Here is a 20491-nt window from a genome sequence, read left to right as displayed (position 1 = left end):
TGGATTTATGACAAGCATGCACAATAACAAAAACAGAAACAAAACTTAATGTTAGATGATATGCTGGCAAAATGAAGCATGGTTATCAATTAGAAATTAAGGTGAGGTTTTTTCTATATGTTCATACTCTGGGAATCTTTTGATATGGCATTTTTTAAAAAGTAGAATAGAAATTTTTTTCATTTATTTTATTTATAATAGCTTTATGGGTTTTTTAAACATAGTTTTCAACACTTTCAAGCCCACAAAGTACAATTAAAGCTATCCATGTTACCAAAAGCCTTTGGAAAGCAAGGTACAGCATCACTCACTCAAGTTTCTTGATGTAAAGCAGACGACAAGTTGTTGCCTCTCGCCTCATCTTCTTGGAGAGAGCTGTTCACTTAATTGCTTATTTGCCCCCTGCCTGACCAGTGGAAAAATAACCTTTCTAGGACATTCCTTTGTAGCAACATGTGATTTGCTCTTTCTTTGGTGACCTGGGCCATGCTATCCCAATATGAGAAGCAATAAATTGAAGTCAGATACTTATTGGAATGAAACTCTCATTTTAAGAAGAAATTCAGATCTATTTAGCTTGACCTTGGAACTTGAATTAAATCTTTAGACACTCAACTTTCTCCAGGGAAGTATGAGGTTTATATAAATTTGAGTGTATTAAAGCTAGTCTGGCTCTGATCTATGTACCAAGTTGGTTAATTTTTCATTTAAAGGACAAAGGGTTTCACTGGAACTAATTTAACTGACTTAATTTGTGATATTCACATACCAGTTTATATTCTAAACCAGGAGAGGTTTTTTAAAACCATTAACATGTCATTAAAAAAACATAATATGTTCACTGATTGATGTTTTGAAGGTAGCCTCGGTTGCCTATGGCTGGGGACTTCTGACATGGTTCATTTTTGCCTTTGCTACTAACCAATTGTGTGACCTGATATGAGGTGTTTCACCTTTCTCTGATTCACTCTCTGACTAATAATCAGCTGTTATAATAATTCTCTCTTCTATCTTTCTCAAAGGGGTATACTGAGAATTAATAGTTAATGGTTATAAACTACATCAAAATGATCAGTTAAAAGGCAATCTGTTAGGACTTTTATGTTATGGAAACATGTTAAAAAAATTTTTTATTTAACCAGAGAAGATCACTGCTCTAAGATTTATCAAATGAGTAAACGTGAGGATAAACTGGCTTATTTTGTGCTTAATCTCATAATGTTTGTGGGTTTGTAGAAATTCTGAGTTAACAAGACAAAATAATTACATTTGAGCATTACATTGACAATATTTCTCCGTTAATAATTGTCCATGTCCTTTAGCAGTTCAAAATGTAGCTATTGCCAGAAACTTCCTTGATTAACCCTACTCCATCCAATTTCTCTTATACTTTGTCCATCACAATGCAATATTCACACTAATTTTATTCTGCATATGCTTTGTAAGAGTTTTAAAGTCATTTCCTGTGATTATTCTTTTTTCCTATCAGCTTATATACTTTCTATTGTCAGACACTGTGTACCTGCTTACTCTATCTTTTTTGATGAATCTATGACCGGGCCACAGAAACACTTGAGAAATGATGTTTGCTAATTACATGCAAATAGAGATGGAAATTGAATTTGATCAGTGTTTCATGTCTCATATTTATATAAAAAGCTGTACATTGCACCATGAAAGAAACCAAATAGCAGCTAGTCCCATGGACACTTAAAAGTTTACAAGTTTTGTTACATTTAAATTAAACAACATACATTTTGATGCAATCATGTTAGTATTTATATTGCCAATGAAACACAAAAATATAAAACACAAAAAATGACAATTACAGTAACAGCTAAAAATTATAGTATTTTCCAATGTAAATTTTACTGTCTTAAAAACAATAAAATGTAGATATATTAGAAAAAAACAAGTTTACAAGAGGAGTAAAATGGGGCATCAGGAAGAAACACAATACTACTTTAATCTTCAAAAGATGAATTTGGCATCACATATTCGTTTATGAAATAAATGATTAGTATTTTAAGTGTCTATAAAACAAGCTCTCAAGCATTCTTTTCAAAAGGAAGGAAAAGAAGAAAATGAGTTCTAATTAATGCACAAGTGTGAATGAAAGGGAAATCTTACAACACCTAATAGGAGATTTTGGTTATTTTTGTCTTTTTAAATGTAAATTTATTTTATTATTAAGATCTTTACAGAATAGAAAACTATTTTTGTGTCTAATTAATCAAAGAAATATCTCAAATAATTTATTTTGCCACCATAAACCTTGAGGAATTTTCCAAGAATAAGTTATTTAGTAAAATAACGAGAAAGCAGCTTTCAGACAGGAGTATTACTTCCACCTTTCTCTATCCAATTGGCGTTGCAAGTCTGTCTTCTCTTAAAATGGAGAAATAGTCTCCAAGTCTATGACTAGAGCCTGCTGGACAAAGTTTCAAATGCATCTTACTGCCATGATCATTATGAGTTCTAATAGTGATAAGATAGTGATGAAAGATATATAGGTATTCTTGTAAAATAAGAAACAGGAGAATAAGTCTGGGCAACATAGTGAGACTCAATCTCTATCAAAAAAAATTTTTTTTTAATTAGCCGGGTCTAGTGGTGCATATCTGTAGTCCTAGCTATGTGGAAGGCTGAGGCAGGAGGGTTGCTTGAGCCCAGGAGTTTGAGGCTGCAATGAGCTATGATCAGTCCTTCTTCCAGCCTAGTGACAGAGAGAGATGATGTCTCTTAAAAAGGCAAAAAAAAAAAAAAAAGAAAAAAAATGAATTAAAATGGAGAGAGTAAGAAACATTAGTCTTTTATCAACTTTTGTTAACATATTTTCTGAAATGTATTCACTTCATAATCTTTTAAAACATTTTTGTATAGAATCAGGAAAGCATTCTCTTAACTTTCCTTTGTATATGTGTTTGTAATTGCATTTTTCATTCTAATGGATGTTTTCTCTGTGTTTCAATAAAAAATTGATTTGCCAATTTTATTTTTTATCCAGAGGGCAAACTTGCTTTTTGACCTATTTGAACATTCCAGCTTTTTCTAATTTCTGTCAATGTATCTTTTTATTTTATCTCAATGAATTCCTTCCTTGTCTTTTGGTTGTCTTTCTCTAATTCCTATACATTAACACTCCAGATTTTTCTCTGAGAACAGCTGCAGATGTGTCCTACAGGTTCTGCTACATGGTATACTCATATAATTTTATTTTATCTGTAGTTTCTAATTTAGGTTGTAATTTCTCCTTTTAAAAAAAATTTTCATGTGTTTCTTGAGATTTTATGTTTTAAAATTTTCAAAGTATTGGAAGTTTTTCTTACAATTTCAGTAATAATTTCTAGTTTTACAATTTGTAATCATAGTATGTAGTCAAAATCAATTGTACATATTTTTACTGTGGTTTTACTGTATGACCTAGTATTAAGTAATATACATAATTTCAAGTGTACAACTTCCTCTATCACATTAATTTTACTTAGATCTCAATCATTTTCATCCACTCAGTTTGTTAGAGGCTGAGGTGTGTTCTTCTAATTCTGATGATTTTTGCTCTACATGTTGTGATGCTATGTTATGTGTCACATCTTTGTTACAGTTGTGTTTTTATTGTGACTTATACTTTCTATCATTACAGTCTTTTATAATGCATTTTGCATTTATTTAAACCATTTTAGATGTTGAGATCTTGACTTCTTTTTCTCTCTTCTTTTATTCCTCTTTTGCTTTGTTTTCTCCCCCTCAATTCTTTTGCTTTCCACCCATCTGATATATGTCTGTTATACACTGCATAAAGTTGAATTATATTATGCTATCCAGCAAGACTCTTTTTTTAGGTAAATGCATCTCATTTATATTTTGATGTCTTAGTTTATTATTTTATGAAATAACTTTTTGTTGTTCTTTTCAGCCAACCTTATATCCCTTAACTTTTTAAGTATCTACAAGGGTTATTATTTTTAGACTGAATATATTTTAACACATGGAAGAGCATAAATAAAATAAACTTGCTTAATATCTTTTTCTTGAATGAATAAGAGAAATTAATAGAACCCTATTCAGTGATATAATTCATTTCCATTATATATCCTCACTTTGATTAAACTTACATCTCTTCCAATAACCTCACATAAAGAAAATGAGTAGCCTTACATTTTCTTCCGTCTTCCTTCTCTGACAATGTTCCATTTTTGGTTAGGTGTATTATTAATTTTTTAATGTCATAAATTTACCCATAATTTTACCCGTAATTTCTAATAGTTATTTCACACCACAGTTTAGTTGTCAAATTTTTATTTTGATTCATGGATGGATATGATCACTAAATAGTTCTTTTCAAAAGGCCTCTGGATTCCTTATCTTTTGGATTCTTGCAGGTTTTGGAACATCTTTCTGTTGCTTTTATGCTTATCCCACAATTTGATAGGCCATAAAACCCTTGGGTCAATTTTTATATTTTTCTTTAAGTGTGTTATGAACATCTCTTCATTGTCTCTGGAGATTAAATGTGCTTGTAGACACTTTTGGTCACCTTTCTTATGAGATGTTTAATATTTCTGGTCATCTTCTCATAGGATGTTTTTTTACTACCTTTGCAGCTAAATACATTTATTAAAATATATATAACTGGGCCAGGTATAGTAGCTCATGTCTGTAATCCCAGCACTTTGGAGGCCGAGGTAGGCAGATCACGAGGTCAGGAGTTTGAGACCAGCCTGACCAATATGGTAAAACCCCATCTCTAATAAAAATACAAAAATTAGCCAGGCATGGTGGCATGCACCTATAGTCCCATCTGCTTGGGAAGCTGAGGCAGGAGAATCGCTTGAACCTGGGAGGTGGAGGTGGCAGTTAGCTGAGATCATGCCACTGCAGTCCAGCCTGCACAAGAGTAAGACTCGGTCTCAAACAAACAAACAAACAAACAAAAACAAACAAACAAAAAATATATAGATAGATAACTGCTGATTGTTCTAAATACATGCTGTTTACCCTGAAATATCATTTTATATTTTATCTCCAACTTTTAGAGAGGTTTTCTTTGATTATTTCTGTGGCTTTTTTTTTTCTCCTACTTGTTTTTATCTTTTTTTATAAACACAAATATGTATACACAGGATATTAACTTTCTTCAATATCCATCATGTTCTTCTTAATTCTCTTTTTTACTCCTTATTCTTTTACATTCTGTGTTACATAATTTTTTTTAGGCATGAGCTAATGACTCTGTTTGGAGCAGTGTTTATTCTGCTTCTTTATGCTTCATTTTGCAGTCTTAATGTATTTATTTATTTTTAATAGTTTAACTTTTATTTTAGGTTCGGGGTACATGTGCAAGTTTGTTATATAGGTAAACTCATGACTCAGGAGTTTGATGTACAGATTATTTCATCACCTGGGTACTAAGCACAGTACCTGTTTCTTTTTTTCTCTGAACTTCTCCCTCCTTCCAACCTCCTCACTCAAGTAGGTCCCAGTGTCTGTCGTTCCCCTTTCTGTGTCCATTTGTTCTCATTGTTTAGCTCCCACTTAAAAGTGAAAACATACAGTATTTGGTTTTCTGTTCCTCCATTAGTTTGCTAAAGATAATGGCCTCCAGTCCATCCATGGTCCTGCAAAGGACATGATCTCATTTTTTCTGACTGCATAGTATTCCATGGTGTATATGTACTACATTTTTAATCCAGTTTACCATTGATGGGCAGTTAAGTTGATTCCATATCTTTGGTATTGTGAATAGTGCTGCAATGAACATATGCCTTCATGTGTCTTTATGGTAGGATTATTATATTTCTCTGGGTGTATACCCAGTAGTGGGATTGCTGAATCAAATGGTAGTTCTGTTTTTAGTTATTTGAAGAATCACTACACTGCTATCCAGAATGGTTGAACTAGTTTACACTCCCACTAGTAGTATATAACATTCCCTTTTCTCTACAACCTCACCAACATCTGTTATTTTTTGACTTTTTAATATCCATTCTGCCTGGTGTGACATGGTATGTCATTGTGGATTTGATTTGCCTTTAACTAATGATCAGTGATGTTGAGGTTCTTTTCATACGATTGTTGGCAGCTTGTATGTCTTCTTTTGAAAAGTGTTCACGTTCTTATCCACTTTTTAATGGGGTTGTTTGTTTTGTGCTTGTACATTTGTTTAATTCTATGTAGATTCTGAATTTTAGATCTTTGTTGGATATATAGTTTGCAAATATCTTCTCCCATTCTGTAGGCTGCCTGTTTACTCTGTTCATAGTTTCTTTTGCTGTACAGAAGAAGCTCTTTAGTTTAATTAGGTCTCATTTGTCAATTTTTTGTTTCGTTGCAATTGCTTTTGGTGTTTTCATCATAAAATCTTTGCCACTTTCTATGTCCAAAATGGTATTTCCTAAGTTATGTTCTAGGGTTTTTATAGTTTTAGGTTTTACATTTAGGTCTTTAATCAATCTTGAGTTGATTTTTTATATGGTGTAAGAAAGGGGTCCGGTTTCAATCTTCTGCATATAGCTAGTTAGTTATCCCAGCATTATTTATTGCTTTACTGCCATTCTTGTTTTTGCCAGCTCTACCAAGGGTCAGATGGTTGTAGGTGTATGGCTTTTGTTCTGAGCTCTCTATTCTGTTCCACTGGTCTATGTATCTGTTTTTGTACCAGTACCATGCTGTTTTGGTAACTGTGGCCTTGTAGTACAGTTTGAAGTCTGATAATGTGATTCCTCCAGCTTCGTTCTTTCTGCTCAGGCTCTCTTTTGGTTCCATATGAATTTTAGAATAGTTTGTTTCTAGTTCTGTGAAGAATGTCATTGGTAGTTTGATAGCATTGAATCCATAAATTGCTTGGAGTAATATTGTCATTTTATTGATATTGATTTTTCCATTCCATGAGCATGGAATGCTCTTCCATTTGTTTGTGTCATCTCTGATTTCTCTGAGCAGTGTTTTGTAATTCTTATTGTAGAGGTCTTTCACCTCCCTGCTTTGCTGTATCCTAGGTATTTTATTCTTGTATTCCTAGGTATTTTATTCTTTTTGTGGATGTTGTGATTGGGATTGTGTTCCTGGTTTGACTCTTGGCTTGGCTGTTATTGGTGTATAGCAGTGCTAGTAATTTTTGTACATTAATTTTGTATCCTGAGACTTTGTTGAAGTTGTTTATCAGCTCAAGGATCTTTTGGGCCGAGACTATGAGATTTTCTAGATATAAAATCATGTTGTCTGCAAACAGGGATAGTTGACTTCCTGTCTTCCTATTTGGATGTGCTTTATTTCTCTTGCTTCATTGCTCCTGCCAGGACTTTCAATACTATGTTGAATAGGAGTGGTAGTGAGAGAGGGCATCCTTGTCTTGTGCCAGTTTTCAAGGGGAATGCTTTCAGCTTTTGCCCATTCAGTATAATGTTGGCTATGGGTTTGTCATAGACGGCTTTTGTTATTTTGAAATATGCTCTTTTAATGCCTAGTTTATTGAGGGTTATAATATGAAGCTATGTGGAAAGTTATCAAAAGCCTTTTCTTCATCTATTGTGATAATTATGTTTTTTTCATAGTCCTGTTTATGTGATAAATCACAGATATGCATGGTAATTTATAAAACAGGTGTATTGTTTGACTTAGTTTCTCTTCAGAGCTCTATCAGCTTATGTGTTACATTCTTCTAGTGTATTGCTTTTTTTTCTGCTCTTGTTTCTCAGGTTTTTTTCAGCACTAATGTTTATCTTCAAATATATTAGAACAAAGAGAAATGTTTGTCTGAGATGTATTATTTGTTTTGTTCTCTCCCTTCTTTTTGATGGTATGTTTACAGTGTCACCTGTGAGGTTGTTCTTAAGTGTTAGTCCTCTTTGAAAGGGGCAGCTCCATCCAAGCCTATTATTACCTCAAGAATAATGTGGGAGGAATGGGAAAATTGGGATGAGTTGAGACGCAGCTGTATATAGGAACATGTGTGTGTATTAGTAATTTATGGTTTAACTGCTTTCCCTCTAAGCCCTTTTTCAAAATTTAATTTTAAGAGAAAATTAAAAATCCATATGTTCATCACCCATCTTTACAAAATATTACACTATAATTTTTGTTAATGTGTCAATACTATTTGAGTCAACTAAACACATTTAGAACACTTACATATAAGCTCATCTATGCTTGATTTCATGTTTAAGAGAATCCATAATTTTGTGAGTTAATGAAAAACAAGACTGTCCAGGCCCCATTAGACCTGGGTTCTAGATATAGCTTTCCCTAAAATAAGATTTTTTTAGTTTTATAAAATTATTTAAATTCTTTGTATTTTGGATTCCTAATAAATTCATTTAAGACAATCACTAATTCTTTACAAATGGAAATCTCTTCATACTAGAAAACAGAGTAATGACACAGAAAGCTACGGAAGTCATTGGAAAGATTTTTGTCAAATTTATAATGATAATTTCAACCAAACAAATGAGTATCAAGAAAATTTTATTTACACATTAAAAAAATGTCATGCTCAGAAAAGATGTAGGTATGTTTTCCTCACTTATTGTTGTCCATATGTCTTGGAAATGTCCCACCACAGAGGGTATCATTAAAGTGAGAAAGCTTTGTTACAGTCTCTTGTATTTTCTCCATAGAGATTTGTCCTTTATGGAGGAGAATCAAAGTAAATCAACCATTGCATTTTTTTTTTCATTACAACACTAATCATTTTTTTGCTAAAATGAATATTGATATCAAAATTCAGAGAAAAGTTACTTATTACCAAATAATGTTATGCTATTAAAAATAGTCTATTACTTGGATTTTTTTTTTTGCCTCAAACTATAACTGTCTCCATGTGACATTATGAAATATCTATCCTGCATATGATTAAAAATTACATAGGATATATACTTTTTAAAACTCACAGAAAAGACAGCTAATAAAGACCTGCATTTTACTGACACCAAAAACTATCAGAGAAGGAAATTACAAAAGAAAACCCATAATATCATAGGAAAAATAGATAAGAAAAAGCAGAGAGATTCTTATAGGTCACTTTCTCATACACAACCATTCAGTCTAAGGTAATCTTCCAGGACTGTCAGATTTGATTGAAAGATAATGCAAGATTTTTTTCTTGCCACAATTTATAGCATGTATCCATTAGGAATAATTATAGTTGCATGATTTTGCTAGCTGTTATCTCTACAAGTGTTACTAATGGTTTTATCAATTACTCCCTGTCCAATAACTGCATGGTTGTAACCTAATTTAAAGACACTCTATCACCAGGCTGATTTGTGTAGTAGTAAATGACAGCATTTGAGACACCAGCCAAATGACTCACTTCAGTGACTTAGTTAGTCTCTAATAATTAACAATTAGTAGGTACCTAGAGAAAGCTCAAGAGACTGGAGCTCCCACGTTTCTCTTTCTTATCTAAATACAAGAAGTTAGAGAGACTTCAGTGATTCATATTAATAAAATTGAAGGCCTCTATGGGTTTAGAGAACATGTGTATATAAGAGCTGTTAATAATTTCTATTTAAAATACAATAAATTAGGAGTGATACATGTTCATAGGTTATGTTTTATTGCATTGGAGTAGGTAGAAACTCCAAGACCCACAAGTAGAAAAATTACTATTTTTTTCCAGTCCTGTTAGTACTTCAGTTCAAAAGTACAGTCAATGTGCTAAAAGGGGAATAGTGTTGGCAAATTTGTGCTATATCTTGAACGTTAAAGGGAAAATGCTGGATGTGCAAAAATAAGTACTTCATTACAGATCATTAGTGGGGACTTTACACACAGCTGAAGGCTCAGAAACATATTGCCTGCTTAGAACTAGCTGAGAAGATATTTGAAATCCTTTCTTTTTAATTTAATTAATGTAAAAGATGATTTTTTTTTTCTTTGAAGATGTTGTCTCTAAGATTTTTAAAAAAGACACCATCCCATTTTGAAAGGCTAAGTCAGAGTCTGCATTTCAAGTCTTAAGTGAGCTACATTTTCTGAACGTAGTTTGACGTCTCAGGGTGAAAGACAGTGAAATGTAAATGGTGAATGCGTGAAGAGACCAGGGTTTTGCCCTATGCTGCCCTTCTACAGAGTATATCAGTATGTTTAGATCTACTCTGATAAGACCCAGTTGCTTTGGGATAATTAATCAGGTTATTTTGTCAGATCTTAATACTTTAAGATTTTCTGATTAGTGATGAATTTAAGATAATCATTTAAAGATGAGTGGATCAAGCAGAATGATAAAAAGCTATATTCAACCCCATGATGACATTCCCAGTGTTACTAGTAAATCCAAGCCTATAGAGAAACATGGGCACTGTTCTTCATTCTCTACCAGATGATTCTCAGTAACCCCTTGAGGAATAGGTAAGCAGAGCCAGCTGCAAAGATTTATTACTGCCTTGGAGTTTTAGGGATGTTAGGGAAGTAGTCTTTAAAACAAACCTTCACACCTACAAGTAAGCCTATTATGATGATGGCACTTCTCTATAGAGAGTCACAGCTAATGAACAGATGTTCCTTTATAAACTCTGACAGATATTTGTAACCCCAATTTCTTTGCCTTGCTCCACAAATATGCAGAAGGAGTCAAATGTGCAAACAAGCTGAAAGTCCAGATCCCCATCCACTCCCTGCTAGTATCATTCCTTGCACATATATTTATGTCACCAATTTGTACTAATCACAAAAGAAATCAGTGGAAAGGAAGAAAATGAATTACTGAGGATCTGATCATCTCCTGAACAAGATCACAATGGCCAATTTGCAGAAATGGGTTTCTCTAATTTTCCCTTGTGGTGGTGATGAGGTTATGAAATAGTCATAATAGCACAAGAACTGCCCTCTCTGGAAGCTGCTAAGAAAACTCAAACCATAATAGAAGGGCAAGGACTCGTAGTGTTTCTTACAATGGAGTTGAAGCCCCACCCCTCTTTACCCAGTCATATTTGCATATTCTTTTGAAAACCACACATTGAGTATCTATAGCCCCAGCTGATGTCATCGGGCACAGCATGCAGCCACTAGAAGTGGGACAATTATAATTTTTGTAGCTGATTAATCATCATGAAAAAGTAACAGTCAATTGACTCAATCATACATCCATGGTGATTAATCACACTTCACTTGTGTTTTTTTCCCCCAAGTATTTTACTGACAGTGCAGATGTTAGTTGATTTTCTCCTTTAGCCTTTTACTTGGTCACAGATGTTAAGTAATCACCTTGTTCTGATACTTGACTTATCCATAATCTTTGGTGTTACAAGTCCTTAAAAGAAAATGTGCTCCTTTCTTAGAAATCAAATGGTAACATAGTTATTACCTTAAAAAACAGGTTAATCAATATATAAAATAGCCATAATTGTACTCTGTAATCACAAATGCTTTTTTTTCATAATCATGCTACTCCCCCATTTGTTCTCCGATGACATGATTACTGATAAAACATTGAGAAAGAGAGCTTTTTTTTTCTTCCCCCGGAGTGTTAATAGCTCAATTTCATTTATGTTTAATCCAAAACTAGACATTCCAATCCAGATTGATAAAAGGCCTCACCTGGTTGCATTTCATTTCTGGGGCAGCCATAATACACTTCTGAAAATAAAACAGACATTGTGCCATGCTCTCACTTCAGCACAACACTATTTGAGACTTCTCGGTCACTAGCCCATAAGAGAAGCTGAAATAACTACACTAGTGCCATATTTACAAAATCGTCACATATGAATTGTTGATATTTAAGAAGCAATTACAAACACCAGTCTGTTGGTAAAAGAGCAATATTCAAGGAATATTCTAAATTATTATGAGTCAATTAAATCACTTTTAGGGACAAGTGAAGACCTAGTTTGCATTTAAGGCAACAGAAATGCTTCACTTTAACTTCTTTTGTAGAAGTGGGATTGGTGGGTGAAGTGTGTCTAAGATATGCTGCAGTCAAGCCCTGGCAGACAAGCCCTGCCTGTCTAATTTCTCAAATGGAAATGTCTGATCCTCAGGGAGAAACAAGGTGGCTGTCACAAAGTAAAGTCCCACTCCAAGCCCCTCAGACTACCTTCCATGATTTTAGACTCTCCAATCTCTGGTATCATCTCCCCAATTCTAACCTTCAGATAATCTTTGAGATCATTTCCCATGTGAAAAATTGCTTTCATGGCATGATAACACAGCAGCATTGGGTTCTGTCCTGGATGACTGTCTTGATACTGTTAATAAAGAGCCTTGGGTTAGATATAATTGTTAATAAACTAATTCTAAACATCCACTCAAATGTCACTTATAATCAGGGTTTTCTGCTGGGCTAAGACCCCTGGGGAACCTTTGAAGTTGTGAATCTTGTAAGCAATGGCAGGGATGAACATAAGAAGGTAGAGAGTCACCATTGCTTCATAGCTTAGTTGTTTAAAATGATTACGCATGATGAAGCTCAGAACTACTTGCAGTGTGAGACCCAGAAAAGAAAGTGAAGGATAGAGAAGTGAACCAGTAGGAAACTCTCCAACTACACCTCTTTGGATGTGCCAGAAGGAGAGGTGAAAAGATGTGATTACTTGTAATTTACAGCAGGAACATCAGGGCACAGAAGGTAATATAAAAGCATTTCAGTGGGAAGATACCCATGACATGAAACTGTTTAAAACAATTAATCAAAAAAGCCTAATTATTCAATTAGATGGATAAATGAATCTTTTAAAAAGTGGATATGCAAAAAAAGTGTGATGATGAAATCTTTTAAAGGGAAATGAGTGTAACAAATCAGCTAAATATGATCTCTAAAAAAATTCTGAATAATAAGTCAGTGATTATGTTTTAATTGGGCTTTAGCTTTATTATAATTGAGGATACTCATTATCTTGTTTTATTGTATTTATGATTTTAATATTCATACCATTTGGTACTTTATCTTTGTGTACTTTCTGCCAGTGCTTGTTGCACTTCCTGGCTGATTAGTGCATGGGTCCGTGTGAAGTGAATACAGATGTCTCAATAATGATCGGCAGGACGTTGGGCTGATTTTCAGTGTTTGAAGGTCTCCTATAAAGTCGTCCTTTGTGCAATTGTGAGAGTTATTTTTTCCATTCTTTTTCTTCTCTCTCTCTCTCTCTCTCTCTCTCTCTCTCTCTCTCTCAACATGAGCAGCTCTGTTGGTAAGAATCATCTAACAGGAAACTGTTTTTCGCTCTGAAGGAGATCAGGGGATCTCGTTTTGGGATATGATAAGTGTTTCTAAAATAACAACTTATAATGCACATTTATCCTTTCTTAGGAAAAACATGCTTTATGCAAAGAGTAACATCTAACTGCTAATTCAAGCTCTTTATCCCAGGGTAAAATGGAGGGCAAAACAGAGCTCCTATGCTTGTAACTTCCTGGCAATCAGATAAGCCACTCTTTGTTCATAGAACAGGGCAGTTCAGCCAAAGATTATTTCCAAGTTTTTGTCAATCACTTCTCCCTGTAAAAGGTGTACACATGGCTGATTGCTTACACACTCAAAATCAGCCAAAAGGTACAGTCAGAATGAGTCGGCAATAGAACAGCTGCCTTATATGTAGAGAGATTTAAATGAGCCTTTGAGAAGCAAAGAGGTTAGCCATTTAGTTCTTATGCATGAGATTTTTGTGAACTCAAGTGGCATATGTGAGTATTTAATTATTTTTTGAATCTTTCAAATAAGTCAGTGGTGAGAATTGTATTTAGGTTTTATTTAGGTCCATAGTTTTGCTACTGATTATGTTGAGATTAAGAGGTAAATATAATATATGAATTCTAATTTGATGCATTGCCTGACAAATGCATATTTTCTATTCAATCCTCCCCTTAGAAAAATATTGAATTAATCAAAAACAAATGAAATAATGAATTAATTAATTTAAAATGGAAAGCTAGCGCCTGCCCCTAGTTGGGATAGATATTGCCAAATGTTCCCTGGGGGGCAAGATCACTTCTAGTTGAGGACCATTGTTTTAAAACTTTAGTCTACAGCAAGTAAATCATTCTTAAAACAAAGATAGCCCACAGTAATACAGTAATGGACAATTATAAAAGCAGGCTATTGATCGCATACACTCTAATTTGAAAATTGGGAAGTGTTGCATGATTTTCAGCTTAGTTTTCTGGTATTAACCAATATTATCATCCATAACATTTTTAAAGAATTTATAGAGATGAAGACAAAATGTTATAAGAAGTTTTGATGTTTGACACAAGAAAATTGGAATACTATGAGAATAACTCATATATTATTATATGTTAATAATATGTATTATAATAACATATAATATATTATATTATGTATATTTTTTTCCTAAGAGGAAATACAGTTTTTTTCCCTAAGAGGAGGCTTGATGAGAAAATATGCATCTATCTGGAAATGGGGCAAAATAGAGTCCATGCCTTTTATTTACCTCTTAATCTCAACATAATCAGAAGCAAAACTACGATCCTAAATAAAACATAAATATAATTCTCACTACTGACTTATTTGAAAGATTTGAAAAATAAATACATATGCCACTTGGGTTCACAAATATCTCATATATATATTCTATATAGAGAATATATGGAATATTATTCTTTATATAGAAGATATATCTCTCATATATCTTCTATATTTACAAGATACATAAATTAATATGATATATCTTCTATGTTTATGTGTAAAATGTATTGTCATATATGACAAATATATAATATTCTATATTCTATATTTATAGAATACTTATAATGTATTAATTTGTAATATATTTATAACATATTAATTTATAGAATATTAATATGTATAATATATTCTAGATAGAATATGTATTATATTCTATTATATAATAGAATCTATATGATACTATAAAGCAGTATATAATATATTAGGATATTACAGAGTATGTATATATTTTACTATAGATTTTGATATTATATAATATTTAATATATTATGACAGTATAATATATAAGCATAATACTATACATATACTATAATAGTAGTATATATACTATTTTGTATACTATTATTTAGAATATAATAGCAATTATCGTAACAACAATGCTAATAATCAGTATCAAGCACAGTGCTAAGCAGACTTTGATTCATCTACTCATTGAGGTTATTTTACTGTGAACAGTTTTTGGAGGTAACAAGCCTAACTTAACTTGATTAAAGCTTATTTCCTGCTCTCTTGCTGGTTTGGTGAGTAGCAGCCATGTAACAGATGGTTTGGCACCATCTTTCAAGGTCAAGTGTATCTGGGTTCTTGGATCAACATCAGATGTTTTCTTGGGTACAGTGACTTAAGTGTTTCCGTTTTAAAGGTGTAAAGATGAAGCTATTTAACAGGAGATTCAGAAAGCAAAGACATCATTTTTAATTTTTTATTTTAATAGTTTTAGGGGTACATGTAGTTTTCGGTTACATGGATGAATTTTATATTGGTGAAGTCTGGGCTTTTAGTGTAACTATCAGCTAAATAGTGTACATTGTACCCAAAGCTTGATATTTTATCCCTCATCCCTCTTCCACCCTCCCTCCTTGAGTATTCAATGTCCATTTACCACTCTATATGACTTTGTATATACATAGCTTAGCTCCCACTTATGTGAAAACATGTAAAATTGGGTTTTTTATTCCTGAGTTACATTGCTTGGGATAATGGCCTTCAGTTCGAGCCAACTTGCTGCAAAAGACATGTCTTCTTTTTGTGGCTGAGTAGTATTTTATGATGTGTGTGTGTGTATATATATATATATATATATATATACACACACACACACACACATACACACCACATTTTCTCTATTCACTAATCAGTTGATGGACACTTAGGTTGATTCTGTATCTTTGTAATTGTGATTTATGCTGCAATAAATATATGCATGCAAGTGTTTATATATGTACATATATACATTTGTGTGTGTGTGTGTGTATACACATATGTATACAAATGACTTCCTTTCTTTTGGATAGACACCCAGTAGTGAGATTGCTGGATTGAATGGTAGATCTGCTTTTAGCTCTTCAAGAAATCTCCATACTGTTTTCCATAGAGGTTGTACTAATTTACATTCCCGCCAGCAGTGTATAAGAGTTCTCTCTCACATCCATGCTAACATCTATTGTTTTTTGACTTTTTAATAATGGCCATTCTGGTTGAGATACGATGGTATACCATTGTGGTTTTAATTTGAATTTCCTTGCTGATTAATGACGTGAAACATTTTTTTCATGTGTTTGTTGGATGTTTATGTATCTTCTTTGGATAAATGTCTGTTCATGTCATTTGCCCACTTTTTAATGGAATTAGATTTTCTTCCTGATTTGTTAGAGTTCCTTGTAGATTCTGGATATTACTCCTTAATCAGATGCATAGTTTGCAAATGTTTTCTCCCATTCTATAGGTTGTCTATTTAGTCCATTAATTATTTCTTTTGCTGCGCAGAATGATTTAATTATGCTCCATATGTTTATTTTCCTTTTTGCTGTCTTTACCTTTTAGATCTTAGTCATAAGTTATTTGCTTAGACCAGTGACCAGAAGAGTTTTTCCCCATGTTCCCCTCTAGAATTGGTATGTTTTCAGGTCTTAAATCTTTAATTCATCTTAAACTTTTTATGTGATAACAGATAGGGATCCAATTTCATTGTGGCTATAGGATTCACTATTTCACATGTGACTATCCAATATGTGTCTACTTTTAGACCAGTATCATACTGTTTTGGTTACTATAACCTTGTGGTATAATTTGAAATCAGGTAATATTATGCCTCCACATCCATTCCTTTTGTTTGGACTTGCTTTGGACATTTGGGCTCTTTGTTGTTTCCATATAATTTTAGAATCTTTTTTTTTCTAATTGCAAAGATTATTAAAGAAAAAATAAGAAGTCCCTTTATGTGATTTTGTAGTTAGTATATACATGTATATCACTAATTACAGGAAACACAACACAGATATGATTTCTTCTTTACCAATGTTGGTTCAAATCTTTCCATAAGGGGAGAGAACAAAAGGCATGCAGTGCTGGCCTCCATGTTATTGTCCTTATGCACCCATACATATTCTCTGCAGAACCAATAACTCTGAAAGAAAAGGTATCTCCCTAAACCCTCTTAATTTTCTTAATCTGCTTTAAAAGGTAGCACATTTTCTTTAACTTCTTTGTGGCTGCTCTTAGGATTTTCCTTTTATCTAGCTGAGTATTTTTACAGTTCTTTTGCTTTTAATTTGTATCATGTTTCTGTCCTAGACTGAGTCTTCTTATATTTTATAATTGCTGAATTAGGATCAGCAGTACCCACTTCTCATTCTACTTCTCTATCTGCGTCTCAGGATATGAATTCCCTTTGATTCTCTCCCTAAAGATAAGTTCCTTGTCATTTAAGAGTTTGAATCACGTGATCTCAAAATAAGTGAACTCTAGGCATCCACTGTCATTATTCACTCTGATCTTCTTAACTGAAGAAGGCAGCTGTTGTCCATTTTGTACTCAGAGTTACCATTGGTTCCACACAGGTCTTCCCATGAGATTTCACCTAACTATGAAAGATGAGATCTCTAAGTCCTCTTATCTTCATACTCTGTGTACCACATTTGTGTTTGGGCACTGAAAGCTTCTTAATAGAGTGACTTAAGGGAAGCAAACACCCAAAACCTAAAGGAAAAACCCCAGGGGTGCTACTCCTATTCTTTTTCCTCTGATGAAAACTTATCTCCTCTTCAGGGAAAACAGAAATTGTAAACACAGTATGCAGAAGCTGCAAATTGCCTCCAAACATCTATAATCCTTTTTACTGAATTAAAATATTTTAACTATTTGCCATATTGTGTATTTTTTTGTAGAAACTATTTTTCCCATTCAAAGATGTTATTGGAAGATTGTACTAATTACCTAAATATAAGGCTAATGTGCTTTTTCCGTATACAAGAGGTGAAAAATCTATTTCCTAAGGTCCATGCAGGAGATTTTCTTGACATTCCATTCAGAAGCCAGTTTCATAATTATATGCCAATCATTTTGATGAGAAACTTCATTATTTCTCTTTATGAGATAATGTATATCAACATGTGAATTCAGATGATACACTTCAAAGAAGCAAAAATAAAATTGAGAAAGTATTTTAAGTTGTTGTTATCCTTTTCTGCAGTTAAGTTCAGAATAAAAAAGTATGTGACATAAAATTACACACATTAGCAGAATCTTTAAAAATAATAAAAGGGAAGAAATTTTCACAAAGTCAACTATTACATTAAAATTCATTTTTGCTGGGTTAGCTGAAAGATCATGAAAAAAATCCACCTGCCATTCAGTTTAATTTCTTATGTTTAGAGCTCTACAGCATTCTGTGTAAAATTAATCAATAAACAGGATTTATGAGACCTTGAAATAGAACAGTCGAAAGAAGGAAATTATAGTCAGTTTTAGTTATTAAAGGTTTTCACCACTAAATTTAGTATAAGGGAAACGTTATACGTCTTTTTTAGCTGAAACAGAGCATTTATCAAGTACATAGATTGGGGAGACAATTGTGCTAAGACCTGCTGTAATGTGTCTTTATTTGTTGCTCACCATTTAATGTTGGCTGTGTTGAAGTAGGCCCAAACAGAAAGGAAATGGGATTGGAAAAACTTGTTTTTTAAAAAAGCACAAAACAAGTAGCCACAGTGAGCCATCACCTATATATAAGAGAAAGTTAAAACAACGAAATACTTTTCTTAAAAAAAAAAGGATGAATTCTGATTCAGTCCTTGTTAAATTGCTTCATTTGACAATCTTTTGAAAAGAATGAAGGCAGGACAAGGAAAGTAGAAGGCAAGGGACAGAGGAAGTGAGGAGGAAAAGGAGTCAAAACCCACCAACACCTCAAATAGCCTTTCACTACTGTAAGATCAAAATGCAATTCTAATAATACTCAAAGACCCATCACTGATTTTCATTTATTTTCAGTATTTTAATATTTGCAGGACTATAAGCATTTCTGAAAATAGTTATACATGGGCTGTGTAGCACTGTTGCTTGGTGACAGTGAGTTTTGAGAGACTGCCCCCAAGCACCTGGGGACTGTGCATACTGCCTGGAGACTTTTACTTGTATACATTTCTCTGCAAGGTAAAGAGAGAAAATATAAGAATTTAGCTTTTGTTTGATGACTCATAAATGACAGATGGAAAATTGCGATATTTTGAAAAGAAAAAAATGCAGTGATGCACACAACATAAGACTGCCGTAATAATAATGGTACTTAGCATTTAAGCTGAGTTCTTCATCTGCAAAGTACTTTAGAAACAACTAATGAAGCCTCATAACATTCCTGAAAGGCAGGTAAGCATCATTACTGCCATTCTACAGATGGAGAAAATGAGGCATGGAGGTTGAACATCTTTGCCTAAGGCTACTGGGATTAAATAGCAACATTTGAATTAAGGTTTAGGGATTCAGTCCTTTCTGGATAAAAGATCAGGAGACCAGCATTACCTGAATTAAAACAATAAAAGTTTAATACTAAATATTATCCATTTTGAAAAGAAGATTAACTCATCATTCAGTTAACACTGATTTTCTTACAAATTGAAATTATACCTGCCTTCAGAAAACAATAACCTGTTCTGAGTTTATTTCCCTCATTCATTCTCAGTCCACAATTATCCCTATAGAATGCCTTTACTGAATGACTAGATGATGAGGGGCTTTAGATTCAGTGTCACCTCAAAGCATTGAGATTCAAGTTTGCTTTATATTAAAGTTGCAAATCATATCAATAGGCTTCATTTCATATTATGACAAGGCTTCTCATTTCTGATGAGTTATAATTGTAAGCAATTTTAAAATCCTGCATTATGTGAAAAAAGTACAGTTTATATCTTTCTGCTAGTTAACTCTCTCCATAATTTTCCTGCATCCCAAAATTATTGCTCAAGATGTAGAACATTGCCAAAGAAGTGATTCTCGGCTTGAAGGAAATGACCTGGAAGGTTGTGTATTTTTGGAGGCTTTGCTGCTTTCCTTTAAAAGTCACACAGTTTTAGTTTTAGTTTTAGTTTTTTTGTTTGTTTGAGACAGGATCTCACTCTGTGGCCCAGGGTGTAGTGCAATGGCACAATCTTGGCTCACTTTAACCTCCGCCTCCTGGGTTCAAGCGACTCTGGTGCCTCAGCCTCCCAAGTAGCTAGAACTACAGGTACATGCCACCACAACTAGCTAATTTTTTGTATTTTTAGTAGAAACAGGATTTACCATGTTGGCCAGGCTGGTCTCAAACTCTTGGCCTCAAAGTGATCCGCCCACCTCCGCATGCAGTTTTTAACCAATGTTTTGCAGAGTTAGAAGCACAATGTGGAAAACAGCAGAAATTTTAGGAAAAACTCCTTTTTTTCTCTCTCTTTGGAAGATCAATGACCGTGTTTTCATATATACATATTTGTAAATTCCCAGCCCTTAGGATCTTATCAACTGAGGGGACAAGATTTGAAACAAGAGTGAGCAGTTCACTAACACTATGGTATGAAAATATAAAATTAAGTC

The 20491-nt window shown here is 33.3% G+C and overlaps 1 long non-coding RNA gene across 3 annotated transcripts in view; it reads left to right on the top strand.

The window, feature by feature from the left end:
• LOC105711428 (uncharacterized) overlaps nt 1–20491 on the top strand; it is a 643388-nt gene that overhangs the window by 560805 nt on the left and 62092 nt on the right. The window lies entirely within an intron of this gene.

This window comes from Aotus nancymaae, unplaced genomic scaffold (genome assembly GCF_030222135.1).
Source record: "Aotus nancymaae isolate 86718 unplaced genomic scaffold, 86718_ANA_hifiasm-v0.15.2.pri h1tg000040l, whole genome shotgun sequence".
Classification (NCBI taxonomy): Eukaryota; Metazoa; Chordata; class Mammalia; order Primates; family Aotidae; genus Aotus; species Aotus nancymaae.
Note: the sequence above shows the minus strand (reverse complement) of the source record. Positions and strands in the feature narration are given on the sequence as shown.